Raw genomic sequence first — 14640 nt, forward strand, 5'->3', positions numbered from 1 at the left:
CATACCAGTGCACCCATTCTTCCCCTTCGAAACATGAATCATGTTCATGGAAACACCTCTATGGATATTAACCTGAGGAGTGACTCTGGGAGACCTTATGTTTATTCAACAAAAAGATGCTTTTCTGACATGTAAAATGCTCTAAAACATTTTAGGAATGATGGAAAGCTTTCAAAGTTTTTTTTTTAAAAATTAGTCCTTGTTGGAGTATAGTTGCTTTAGACTGTTGTGTTAGTTTTTACTGTACAGCAGATTATTTTTTTTTGGACAGTATTTTGAATTTCCTCCTTTACCATTGGTCTATCAAGGCTCACTATTTCTTGAGTAATGCTGGCATTTTATATCTTTTAAAGGAAATTTTCAATCCTGATATTTTCAATTTATTATACAGAATGGCTTTCTATATAATATTTTGCTATAATTGTAATTACCATTCCATCTGATGTTTCATTACTTTGTTTCCACATTCACTGTACTTGTATCCTGCCTTTCCTTAATGGCACATACATGTCTGTCACCTCCATCGCAACTAAAACAAAAAATTCTTTAATTTATTTTTTGCTTATTTTCCTGTATAGTAACTCACTTTTATCTCATTTTTCCAGGTTTTCTTATGTTTTTTTTTTTTTGGTATAATATCTCTAGCTTTTTTATTTAAAAGCCTCATGTAAAAAGTTATTTCTTATTTGATAATGTAAATGACTTAGCATTAAGCCTGTCTTTGAGTACAGCTTTAGCTTCATGGTATGGGCTTGATTTGTAATATGCCTGTCACTGTCTTTAGTTCAGTTCAGTTCAGTTCAGTCACTCAGTCATGTCCAACTCTTTGTGACCCCATGAATCGAAGCATGCCAGGCCTCCCTGTCCATCACCAACTCTTGGAGTTTACTCAGACTCATGTCCATTGAGTCGGTGATGCCATCCAACCATCTCATCCTCTGTTGTTCCCTTCTCCTTCTGCCTTCAATCTTTCCCAGCATCAGGGTCTTTTCAAATGAACCAGTTCTTTGCCATCAGGTGGCCAAAGTACTGGTTTCAACATCAGTCCTTCAGCTTCAACATCAGTCCTTCCAATGAATATTCAAGACTGATTTCCTTTAGGATGGATTGGGTTGGATCTCCTTCCAGTCCAAGGGACTCTCAAGAGTCTTCTCCAACACCACAGTTCAAAAGCATCAATTCTTTGGCTCTCAGCTTTCTTTATAGTCCAACTCTCCCATCCATACATGACTACTGGAAAAGCCATAGCCTTGAGACAGATATATGTTGGCAAAGTAATGTCTCTGCTTTTTAAAATGCTGTCTAGGTTGGTCATAACTTTTCTTCGAAGGAGCAAGCGTCTTTTAATTTCATGGCTGCAGTCACCATCTGCAGTGATTTTGGAGCCCAAAAAAATAAAGTCTGTGACTGTTTTCATTGTTTCCCCATCTATTTGCCAGGAAGTAATGGGACCAGAGCTATGATCTTAGTTTTCTGAATGTTGAGGTTTAAGCCAACTTTTTTACTCTCCTCTTTCACTTTCATCAAGAGGCTTTTTAGTTCTTCTTCCCTTTCTGCCATAAGGGTGGTGTCATCTGCATATCTGAGGTTATTGATATTTCTCCCAGCAATCTTGATTCCAGCTTATTCTTCATCCAGATTGGCACTTCGCATGATGTACTCTGCATATAAGATAAATAAGCAGAGTGACAATACGCACCCTTGATGTCTTCCTTTCCCGATTTAGAACCAGTCTGTTGTTCGATGTCCAGTTCTGACTGTTGCTTCTTGACCTGCATACAGATTTCTCAGGAGGCAGGTAAAGTGGTCTGGTATTCCCTTCTCTTGAAGAATTTTCAAGAGCTTATTGTGATCCACACAGTCAAAGGCTTTGGTTTCGTTCAACTTCAGCTTCTTCAGCATTATTGGTTGGGGCATAGGCTTGGATTATCATGATACTGAATGGTTTGCCTTGGAACAAAGATCATTCTGTCGTTTTTGAGATTGCATCCATGTACTGCATTTCGGACTATTTTGTTGACCATGATGGCTACCCCATTTCTTCTAAGGGATTCCTGCCCTTAATAGATATGATGGTCATCTGAGTTAAATTCACCCATTCCAGTCCATTTTAGTTCACTGATTCCTAGAATGTCGATGTTCATTCTTGCCATCTCCTTTTTGACCACTTCCAATTTGCCTTGATTCATGGACCTAACATTCCAGGTTCCTATGCAATATTACTCTTTACAGCATCAGACCTTACTTCTATCACCAGCCACATCCACAACTGGGTATTGTTTTTGCTTTGGCTCTATCCCTTTATTCTTTCTGGAGTTATTCCTCCACTGATCTCCAGTAGCATATTGGGCACCTACCGACTTGGGGAGTTCCTCTTTCAGTATCCTGTCATTTTGCCTTTTCATACTATTCATGGGGTTCTCAAGGCAAGAATACTGAAGTAGTTTGCCATTCCTTTCTGCAGTGGACCACTTTCTGTCAGGCCTCTCCACCATGACCCAACCATCTTGGGCGGCCCCACACGGCATGGCTTAGTTTCATTGAGTTAGACAAGGCTGTGGTCCTGTGATCAGATTGGCTAGTTTTCTGTGATTATGGTTTCAGGGTATCTGCCCTCTGATGCGCTTTCTTAACACCTACCATCTTACTTAGGTTTCTCTTAGCTTGGACGTGGGGTATCTCTTCACAGCTGCTCCAGCAAAGCACAGCCACTGCTCCTTACCTTGAACGAGGGGTATCTCCTCACGGCCGCCCCTCCTGACCTTGAACGTGGAGTAGCTCCTCTCGGCTATCCCACAATTATGTTGAGATTTATTTTGACCCTGGAGTCATGTGGGCAAGCATTTTGTTTTGTTTTATCCCAAGTGATTAAATGGTCATGAAAACTACTGCTAAAAACTGACATAGGGTTGAAGCTAGACTACTGTTTTGCTCATTTGTAAGCTGGGAAGTAGAGAAAGCAGTTCTGCAGACAGAGAAAAGGAAACCTACATAAAAAATAATCTCCAGGGGTCTCTGATGTAATGGAAACAGGGACTGCTATTGAAGGACCATTATACTAAACCACAATTCCTCTTAACTAGAACAAAACCAGGGATCAAACACTCTCTTCTTCCCCTCACCACCACTCCATCTCTCAGTGACTCCAGACCACACTAAAACTTCAACATTCTGTCATGTTAATAAAATCTTGCAATGACTACCATTTTCTAAGTGCTTATTCTTGACTTTGTAGAGATTAAATAACTTGTACAATGACATGAAGCAAGTAGGTGGTAGAACCAGAATTAAAAACCAGATTGAGTGGCCTCTCATTTAACCAGGTTCTGACTCCCATGCTTGCTCCCTGGAGAGCAACGAATTCCCAGTTGATGAAATGTCCAGTCCAATGAACATAAATGGTAGGTACATGAACCAAATAATTTGGAATTGCTATTTAGACTCGGTAATGCCCTCAAGGTCCAAGAAAGACCAACTAACAGATTTGTTCTTTGCACATTATAGACAGAGTAGATACAGAAAAAAAATTTTTTTTTTTAATGACAGGGACCATTTTTAAACTCTTTATTGAATTTGTTACCATATTGCTTCTGCCTTGTTTTATTTTTATTTTATTTTTAGGCCATGAGGCACGTGAAATCCTAGTTCCCCAACCAGGGATTGAACCTGAATCCCTTGCATTGGAAGGTGAAATCCTAACCACTGGACCACCAGGGAAGTCCCCAGAAAAAGATGTATTTTCATCATCATGAAAGTTGATGCAGGCAAAAGGCCTTTTAAAAAATTTCTAACTCATCATCTCTTTCAGAATCCTATCTATCAAGTTGCATTTCAATGTAAGTGGACAGTAATTTTTTCATTTTCCATGCCTCTTTGCCTCTAATAGTACAGATAAATACAATTTTTACTTATATAAGCAAAATCATCTCTAAGATGACTTCAGCTGTAATAATCTGCCAGCCAGTGAGTATTAAATAAACAGTTTATCCCTCCATCCCCCACAAACACTGCTTACCTCAAAAGAAAAGATTAGCTATGAGACTCCCTACATGAATTCTTGCCTCGTAATATATTTGTTTTGCAGAAAAATCTTTCATGTAACAATTTATATATCCATTTGACCATCCTGCATATTTAACTGATCATTTTAAAAACAATAATAAATGATGATAAAGAATTGGACATTAACTATAGGATGCTGGAGGTCAAGCCCTTGGAAAGTGGCAGGAATTCTGCTGACTCCATGGTTTGTTTCTGATTTCCCCTGATCAGTACACAGCTTATGAGCTACAGCAGACTTTCATTCTGAAAAGTCAATATCCAAGGGCATGTTTTAAATTAATCAAACCTGTCTCTGAGAGATAAGCTAAATTAGTTCTTTAAAAGGAAAATGTGAAAAGCAAACTTATGTGTTCATCATATTTAGCTTCAAGAAATAGTCTTACATAACTCCAAAGTGGATTTAACTGAACCAAAACCCAGCTTCAAGTTTGAAGCTGATATGAAACCCCAAAAGAATGTGTTGTGAACTTCTGAACTCATAGGTTGCACTCATTATATTTCTTATTGTTCCATTCATTTAAATCACAATTTAAATTATGGGAGTGAAGTCAATAAATATCTATTAACCTTCCTTATCTACTGTGAATAGGAGTATAAGACAGTTTGTCTACCCAGAAAGTAAAGTCTTACTGAGGAAGAAGACTTAGACATGGAAACAGTTACAGATGAATAAAAATTATATAGAAATGACTCAAAATTCATGACTTCTAAATGGTATGATGTGCTTCTACCATCTCTCTGTTACTTCTTGCCTTTGTCTTCTCATTTAATTGTGGCCCAAGCTAGCTCTTTCCAATTTAATCACAGCCTACAAAAACCTTAGACAGAGGCATGTTTTTCTTTATCAAATGGGAGATTATTATTATCCCTTGTTTTGAGAGTAGTTTTAATAAAACATTGGCACACAAGCCTTAAGTAACGTATAGAAAAGAAGAGCTTCAGAGAAAACAAATGATGTGTTTGGAACCATTTCAACTGGTAGCCAACTTCCCTCTGCCAATATCTTATACTCTTTAGATATTCATTGATTTCTTTCTTAAAAAGTCTTTGTTGAATTTGTTACAATAATGCTTCTGTTTTATGTTTTGGTTTTTTGGCTATGAGGCATGTGGGATCTCAGCTCCCCAATTAGGGATCAAACCTGCATCCTCTCCATTGGAAGGCAAAGTCTTAACCACTGGACCACAAGGAAGTCCCATCCATTGATTTCTTAATCAGTAGGAATTTGAGGATTTGTAGACTATAGGCTTCTTTAAGAAAGTTAATTTTTACCTTGGCTGTCCCCCTGCTCATCAAAGTATTTAGCACATGAGCGACTTCACTTTCACTTTCCACTTTCATGCACTGGAGAAGGAAATGGCAACCCACTCCAGTGTTCTTGCTGGAGAATCCCAGGGACGGGGGAGCCTGGTGGGCTGCTGTCTATTGGGTCGCACAGAGTCGGACACGACTGAAGCGACTTAGCAGCAGCAGCAGCAGACATACAATATTATCTGCTTGCTTGATTTTAAAAAATGAGTGAATAAATAAGTGTCTCCTTCAGAACAATGTTTAAAATGCAATATTAAGTAGCATAATAAAAGTTTGAATAAGATGTCTTTTGATTCTTCTAAATACAAGAGCTTGCATTTAAAATGATCTATTATTTTCAATGACTGCACCATACATCAACAAATTCTTATATATTAGAGCAAGGATGTTGAAAGACTCTGTATTCTTTTGGTTTTGTATATATAAGTATGGGGATTAATTTCTTTTGAAAATCTAGTAAGAAAGATTATTCCAAATGGTGGGGAAAAATTCCTCAGATTTAAGAAAAGAAGAGTTATTATTTCTAGTCTTTCCTCCTGGTCTCCAGGTGATACTATTTCTAGAATTTCAGTCTCTCATCTTTCGAGTTTATGGTTGGCAGTGAAATAGATGTCTTTATAAAATAAGTGGTTGAAACAACATTGGCAAATTTCAATACTCTTAACGGTGCTTGAAGAGCAGTCCCTGATGAGTGCACTATCTGTGAGCCACAAAATGGAAATAACTCTTCAGAAAGGAGAGCAACTTCTAGTTGAATAAGTGAAATTAAAAAATCAATGAATGAGGCTTCCCTGGTGGTTCAGCGGTAAAGGATCCACCTGCCATACAGGAGACATGGGTTTGATCCCTGGTCTGGGAAGATCTCACATGCTGTGGAGCAGCTAACCCCGTGTGCCGCAATTATTGAGCCTGTGCCCTAGAGCCCAGGGAGCTGCAACTACTGAGCCCGCAGGCCACAAGTAGTCAGCGATGCCTGTGTGCTCTAGAGCCTGTGCTCTGCACCAAGAGAAGCGGCCACAGCGAGAAGCCCCTGCACCACAGCTAGAGGGTGGCCCTGCTCACCGCAACTATAGAAAGCCTGCATGGCAACAAAGACCCAGCATAGCCATAAATTAATAAATGAAAATTATTTTAAAAATCAATTAATGGTTGCAGATATGCAGTACATTGAAAGTTTGTTTACTCCCAAATTCAATTGTTGGAACCTAATCCCCAACGTGATGGTATCTGGAGGTGATGACTTTTGGAGATGACTAGGTCATGAGGGTGGAGCCCTCATGGATGGGATTAGTGCTTTTATAAAAGAGACCCTGAAGAGCTCCCTTGCTCCTTCTTCCATGTAAGGACACAGCAAGAAGGAGGTCCTCACCAGACACCAAATCTTTCAGTGCCTTGATCTTGGACTTTCCAGCCTCCAGAACTGTGAGGAACGAATGTCTGTTGTTTAGATCACCCATTCTAAGATATTTTGCTACAGCAGCCTAAGAAGACTAAGACAAAGATGGATGTAGTTTCTTAATGCAGTAATGGGAGTCTAGATATTTGCATCTTGATCAATACATCAAGTTCAGTACATCAAAAGCTAGTTTTTCTGTTGCCACATCTCAGTAACCAGTACAAGTTCCCTCTTCATCATCAGAACAGCCCTCGAAAGTGAGTCCCAACTAACTCCACTGTGGTTGACCCAGCAACATACACAAAAAGGGTGGGCAATTACCACCTGGGAGCCTGGACACTCTGAGAGTGTATCATTATGGGAATCATTTTCGTAGAGGTTGCTATGGTTTTTGTGCAACATTCTCTATAGTTGGATGATTTTCGTTAATCAATGGCAAGCCACAGTGTAATTATTTTCTCTTCAGAGATCACAAGGAAGAAGAAAAAGCTTGGCATTTCTTGTACAATGTCACTGCTGACAGCTATTTTCTTTGACTATAAAAGAAAGACATGTTCTGATTCTAAATGAAAAGGAGAAAAGGAAAGTTGGAAGAAAATTGAAATAATTTTCCAATTTAGGCTAGTCTTTTAAGAAGTACCAGAAAAGCAATTTCCCCAAATGATCTTCTTAGAACTTTATTTTTTTTTTTTTTAATTAGGATATTCATCCAGGAGGATGTGGGGAAAAAACTACCCCCACCCACAAAGAATCTTGGGATTTTTCTTACTACCTCTACAGGGTGTCTGGACATCGAGAAGTCATGGTTTGGGCTTATTATTACTCCCCCTAAAGTTAATCACTGCTCCACTTTTTGCAGTTTGTTTACTGGATATTACTTAAAGAAAAACCACTACTTCATATAGTTGACAACACGCACACACACAAAATGTGGGAAAGAATCCTATGAAAAGTGGCAGAGAAATAAAACCAACACAAGTAAAATCATTAAACAAGCTCAAGAGATCATTCAGAATGCTAAATATTCAAGAATTGACACCCACTTTCCATTCTAGTCCCAAGAGTTGATTGGGTATAAGCTAAGTATGTCACACTCATTCAGTTGCTGGTTGGTCAACTTCATACAGACAGTGGGAACAGCACATGAAAGTCACAGGGACAGGGGCCTCCTCAGAAGTAATTCGAGACTTCTGGGTTTCATCGGCAGAGAAGATGAGTGGAGGGATTTACAAAGAGGAAGGCAAGGCTCCTGTTTTGAGGAACTTTGCTTTTGCATGTAGAAGACAAGTGTTCTTGAGTGAGATGGAAAATTTTTATCATTGTAAATGTAAAGTTCAGTCAATTTCCTGTTTGAAGGTTGTAACAAGCAGTCAAAGTCGGAGTTCTTTGGTCCCATGTAAGCAAGTCCTATCGCTCCCCACTGTTCTGCTTTGAAAGGGTATATTTTATTCAAGCTATATGATATTAGTTCATATTTGAAAACAGGCCCATTTTCAGATACATCCAGCTCTCTACAAAGTGACTGTGTTCCTTGACTATGTGGAAAGAAACTCGGAGCCTTAACATGTGTTGTCAGATATACAAGAAAAACAGTGGACTTAATAGTTTCAAAAGACAATGTGGTCTTATTATGAATTCCCTAAAAGTCTTTTATTTGAAAATAAAAACAAAATACAGATAATGGAAAATTTTATTACTTGGGGAATTACGTTCATCTGCTCAGATTAGAAGCTGCCCTTGGCTTTAGTTGTTACCATCACATCCCTAAGCCAACTGCTTTTCTGGGGTTTGGCACGGTGGTGTGTATCCCTGATTTATATGGGAAAATGGGATGTCCCCCTCTTGGCTCATCAGGTAGGCTGAGAATCCATCAGGTTTTGCAGAATTGAATTTCTATTCACAGTGGCTGGCTTCCTCTGAGCACTAAAGTCACACACTTCTTCCCATTGAGATTTCCCCTGAAGGTGTAGAGGTCTTTTGTAGAACATACAGTCTGCTCATGTTGTGGTTTGCGCCCTTGTTAGCACTTTTGATGAGAACACACAGCACGTACCACCATAAGTTCAAGTTCACTTGTGAGCTTTAAATTGAAGAGTTCTTTCTGTGACAGTAGTCAGATGACATACATTCTCTCCCAATGCGTACCCCTCGAAAATGCAACACACTCAAGTAGCTTTTTCTCAAATGTTGTTCACACTTCTGCTCAGAATATTTTTGCAACATCTGTGAGGCAGTTCTCATTGATACTTACTTGTTTGTCTGCTTATAAAAAGAATACCTAGTTTTTACAGAATACTTAGAAAATACAGAAAACATTTCAAATGAACATTGAAAGTTACGTACAGCCGCTATTCAGTAATCACTACCATTAACATACAGTATATTGTTTTAAAATTTTATGCACTCACATGCATGTGTATAGCCAAGTACATACAAAAATACATTGAAGTATATATATGATTGTGTATATATTAATACAATGAGCTATAAAGATAATTCTCCAAGCCAGGCTTCAACAGTACGTGAACCGTGAACTTCCAGATGTTCAGCCTGGGTTTAGAAAAGGCAGAGGAACCAGAGATCAAATTGCCAAAATCTGCTGGATCATCAAAAAAGCAAGAGAGTTCCAGAAAAATATCTACTTCTGCTTTATTGACTATGCCAAAGCCTTTGATTGTGTGGATCACAACAAACTGGAAAATTCTTAAAGAGATGATAATACCAGATCACCTAACCTGCCTCTTGAGAAATCTGTATGCAGGTAAGGAAGCAACAGTTAGAACTGGACATAGAACTACAGACTGGTTCCAAATTGGGAAAGGAGTATGCCAAGGCTGTATATTGTTACCCTCCTTATTTAACTCATATGCAGAGTATGTCATGTGAAATGCTGGACTGGATGAAGCACAAGCTGGAATCAAGATTGCCGGGAGAAATATCAATAACCTCAGATACGGAGATGACACCACCCTTATGGTAGAAGGTGAAGAGGAACTAAAGAGCCTCTTGTTGAAAGTGAAAGAGGGGAGTGAAAAAGTTGGCTTAAAGCTCAACATTCAAAAAACTAAGATCACGGCATCCAGTCCCATCACTCCATGGCAAATAGATGAAGAAACATGGAAACAGTGGGAGATTTTATTTTCTTGGGCTCCAAAATCACTGCAGATGGTGACTACAGCCATGAAATTAAAAGACACTTGCTCCTTGGAAGAAAAGCTATGACCAACCTAGACAGCATATTAAAAAATAGAGACATTACTTTGCTAACAAAGTTCCGTCTAGTCAAAGCTAGACTACTGTTTTTTTCAGTAGTCATATATGGATGTGAGAGTTGGCCTATAAAGAAAACTGAGCACCAAAGAATTGATGCTTTTGAACTGTGGTGTTGGAGAAGACTCTTGAGAGTCCCTTGGACTTCAAGGAGATCCTAAAGGAAATAGTCCTGAATATTCATTGGAAGGACTGATGCTGAAGCTGAAACTCCAATACTTTGGCCACCTGATGTGAAGAACTGACTCATTTGAAAAGACCCTGATGCTGGGAAAGATTGAACACGCGAGAAGAAGGGGACGACAGAGGATGAGATGGTTGGATGGCATCACCGACTCAGTGGACATGAATTTGGGTAAACTCCAGGAGTTCGTGATGAACAGGGAGGCCTGGCATGCTGCAGTCCATGGGGTCGCAAAGAGTCGGACATGACTGAGCGACTGAATTGACTGAATGACTGATAAGGATAATCTTTAGTTTGTCATAACTATTGCAACCATTTTATTCTTATTTGACATTAACCTTTTAATTTTTAAGAATATTGATGCAAATGATCATCTATTTTAGATCAGTGGTCTTAAAAAATTTGCCCTTTCTGACTCCTCTTATCACTTATATGCTTAGAAAGTACTTTCACACATTAATTTTTAATGGAGTTTGAGCCTTATTATTTCATTTTATGTTTTCCTGAATGCATCTGGACTTCTTTTACTATAAGATGAAAAGAGAGTATCTAATTTATTGACTAAATGGCTTATTAATTGTTTCAACTGCATTTTTGACTCTTTCTTCATTGATTTATGAAAATACCTGAATCGCATACTATTATTTATATTCTGAGACTTCTTTCTGGGCTAAGTATTATGTTAATCTGTCCCCTTGTAAATTCACTCATTTAACAGATATTTCTGAGGGTCTGCTAGGTGCCAGACATTCCGTTTTAGGCAACGGAAATAAAGCAGTAATAACACACACACACACAAATCCCTCCCCTGTGGAGCTTACATTTTGGCACAGATTGGGAAGAGATTAACAAATACAGGACGAGTGAGTGAAAGATTTATTATGTCAGACAGTAATTCGAGGTGGGAAGTGAAAAATCAAAGAGAAGGGATGGAGGCTTGTGTGTGAAGGAGACTGGTGATTACTAGGTTGCTATCAGACAATAGTTGGCACTAACCATCTGACTGGAAGACATAAAATAATCTTAAAACATGAAATACTCATGTCTTGAGTGATGTCAGGCAATGCCCTAGGGGTGAGGGCAGTGCCAAGAACAGTGCTATAATAGAATAGAAATGATTTGTGCAAAAGCACACAGTTGTATTCTTATTTGACATTATAAGCAGGTAGAATCTTTCCCCCTAGGACCCTAGGACTGACGATGCTGGATTTTTATTACCACTTGGACAGTGACCCATAAATGGTCCTTGACTGACCAAACAAAGAGCTGCTTGGTTATGGATGGCTGTTCCAAGGTGATCCGACAGCATCCTGTTTGGAAGGCTGCCACTCTGATCCATGGAGGTAAACATAAGTCAGCTCAGAGGACTGAATTCATGATGTTTTCCCCTGTGTTTGGGGTTTTACCAACTTGCAGGCAGTGGATAGTGGTTTGTCCATATGGTTAGGCAGAAAAGCAATGGAAAGTTGACCTCTTACAGGATGCTTTGTATAAGGAAGAGCCTTGTGGAAATCACTATGGGAATCTGAGGGATCATGTATAAAATTTGGATAGGGAGATAGCGTAGGTAAGTTAGTGTTAGTCACTGAGTCATGTCTGACTCTTTGCAATCCCATAGACTGTTCTCAAATGAAACAGAAAATCACATACCATAAAAGAAACAATGATAAATAAGAGTATATTAAAATTTAAAACTTCTGCTCATCAAATGAAACTTCAAGAATGTGAAAAGATAAACCACAGACTGGGAGAAGTTTAAATATGTATATCACATGAGGGACTCATTCATATTTGGAATATTTAAAACCCTCCTATGGCTCAATAAAAACATGATGAATAGAAAAAATAGAAAAAAATTGATAAAAGACAATTCTCAAATATAAAATAAGGTGTGCCAATCAACATGTTAAAAATATTCCCAAATTATCAACTCAAAACAATGAAAAATCCATTAATAGGAAAAAAATTAGACAATAAAAATATCAGAGAGGAGGTAGAACAAAGAATGTTAATATACCCCTAGGGGAAGAGTAAATCAGTAAATGTATTTTGCAAAGCAACCTGGCATTATTTAGTATATACCAAAGAGAAACTCTTACACGTGTGCAATCTATGAGATTATTGTGTGCAATAACCAGCATACAAGTGGAAATAATCAAAATGTCCATTGATAGGAAAATGGAAGTAATAACTACAGCATGGACACAAAAGATGTAAAGTTATATACATTAACATGTGTGAACCTCAGAAATACAAATATTTTAAGCCAAAATGTGGCAGAAGAATATATTCAGTATTTTAAATTTAAAATATTCAAATAAAATATTCTTCAGGATTTATACATATATGGTAAAAATATAGTGAATTGAAAGGAAGTCATGAAGACAAAATTCAAAAGATTCTGGAGGAGGGAGAGGAAAAGAGATGGAGGATTTCCAAGGTCTTGTTATGGTCTATTTGTTTAGCCAGGTGGAGGTCATATGGTTGCTCATTTATTTTTAATCTTTTGGACTTAAAATATCCACGTATCTTTTATGTTTATGAAATATATAATATTTTCAATTTTTAAATTAAGGGAAATGTATTCCATGATGTCAATGGATTTAAGTCCTTCAGCAGATACTATGCCAATTACGGCTACTCTGAGAAATTCAGCAAGATCCATGTCACTATAGCTTACCAAATTTTCATCACAAAAGTAATTGGTTTAGCAACAGAATATTAAATCACACCAAGCAAGTTAGCTGGATTGTTTTGTACCCTTCTGGCATTAAGCAGATATTCTCAGTCTCATAAGCAGACTGATATTCTGCAGCCTTGAAGAACCATAAATATCACATCTCACTGCTTAAACAGTGTTCTTAGAACCGTTACCTTCACTTTGATCAGGACCATCTCACACAGTGTGGTAGATCCTAATGGTATTAAATCTCATTTGTTGGATGTAATTCTCCTAACAAGTGCACTTAACTTTCACAGATGTCCTAGGAATTTCTATGTGCATGTGAGTTCAAGAAAAGTTACAATTGTGACTTCCCTGTTGGTCCAGTGGTTAAGACTTTGCTTTCCAGCTCCAGGGGTGTGGGTTTGATCCCTGACTGGGGAGCTAAGACTTCATATACCTCGCAGCCAAATTACCAAAAAATAAACAGAAGCAATATTGTAACAAATTCAACAAAGATTTAAAAAATGGTCCATATTTTTAAAGAATTTTTTTTAAAAAAAGAGAAGTGATAGTGTACAAAGTAAGAAGAATAAAGAATAAACATTCCAAAAAGGGGTTACTGAACTGCTGGTTATCAGATTCACAGTCACACCCACCCACAAAAGCAAGAATCACCAACTTTAAAGATAAAGGTACTAGAGGGACTTCCTGGTGGCCCATTGGTTAGTGGTTAAAACTCCACACTTCCAACGCAAGGGATGTGGGTTAGATCCCTGGTTGGGGAACTAGGACCCCACATACTGCATGGTACAGCCAAAAAAAAAAAAAAAAATATATATATATATATATGTATATATATATATATATATATATATATAGTATAAAGGTACTGGGATGATTTAAAAAGAAGTCCAAGAGAAGATTTAAGTAAAACATGAACTGAAAACATGTCTAAAAGAATGATACGAATAAAACAATTTTAATTTTATTCAAAAGTATTTCCTAAGAGGTTTTTAAACTTAACAAGTCTTTCTAGAAGAGAAATGTGATGAAATAGGAGAGGGATTTTATTCTCCCAAATTACTTCACATTGAGTACTTAAAATCAGCCAAAGCCTTAGAAAACATTTAGGTGTTACCATGTTTGTGAGCATTGTCCAACACTCCTTCTCCTGTCCCCTGTAGAATATCATTCACCATGCAGCAGAAATCATTATACGGTTATTTAACTTTGGACATCTTTCAATAGATTCTGATTATCTCATTAAAAGCTAAGCCTGAAGGCTTGTGGAACATCTGTGTGTGTGTGTGTGTGTGTGTGTGTGTGTGTGTGTGTGTGTATGATGTCTATCTTAAATGAAAATTTTACATATATATGAAAAAGAATCACATTAGCCTCTGAAAACTAATGTCAAGACAGATAGAAGAAGAGAGATTGAAAGTCAATTTGTTTTCTCTTATTTCCCGAAGTTTTAATGTTAGCGATTTCTATTGTGTGCAATCTGTTTCCTTGTTTCTAGCAAAGCATTTCTGGCTGACAACCATCCAAAATGTCTATACTAGTGCAGACTACAATTTGATTTATGGGAGCAATGTAAGTGTGTAAAACATTCAGTCCGATGCTTTTGACAGGTTTGAAGAGGATATGAAATAAAAGGAATACCCTGAAAGAAAGAGTGGTCCTTCCTGGTAGCTGGTCAGCCGTGACTTCCCCAGAAATGCACAAAAGGAGCTTGCTCACACATGAATCTGG

This window comes from Dama dama, chromosome 23, assembly GCF_033118175.1.
Source record: "Dama dama isolate Ldn47 chromosome 23, ASM3311817v1, whole genome shotgun sequence".
NCBI lineage: Eukaryota > Metazoa > Chordata > Mammalia > Artiodactyla > Cervidae > Dama > Dama dama.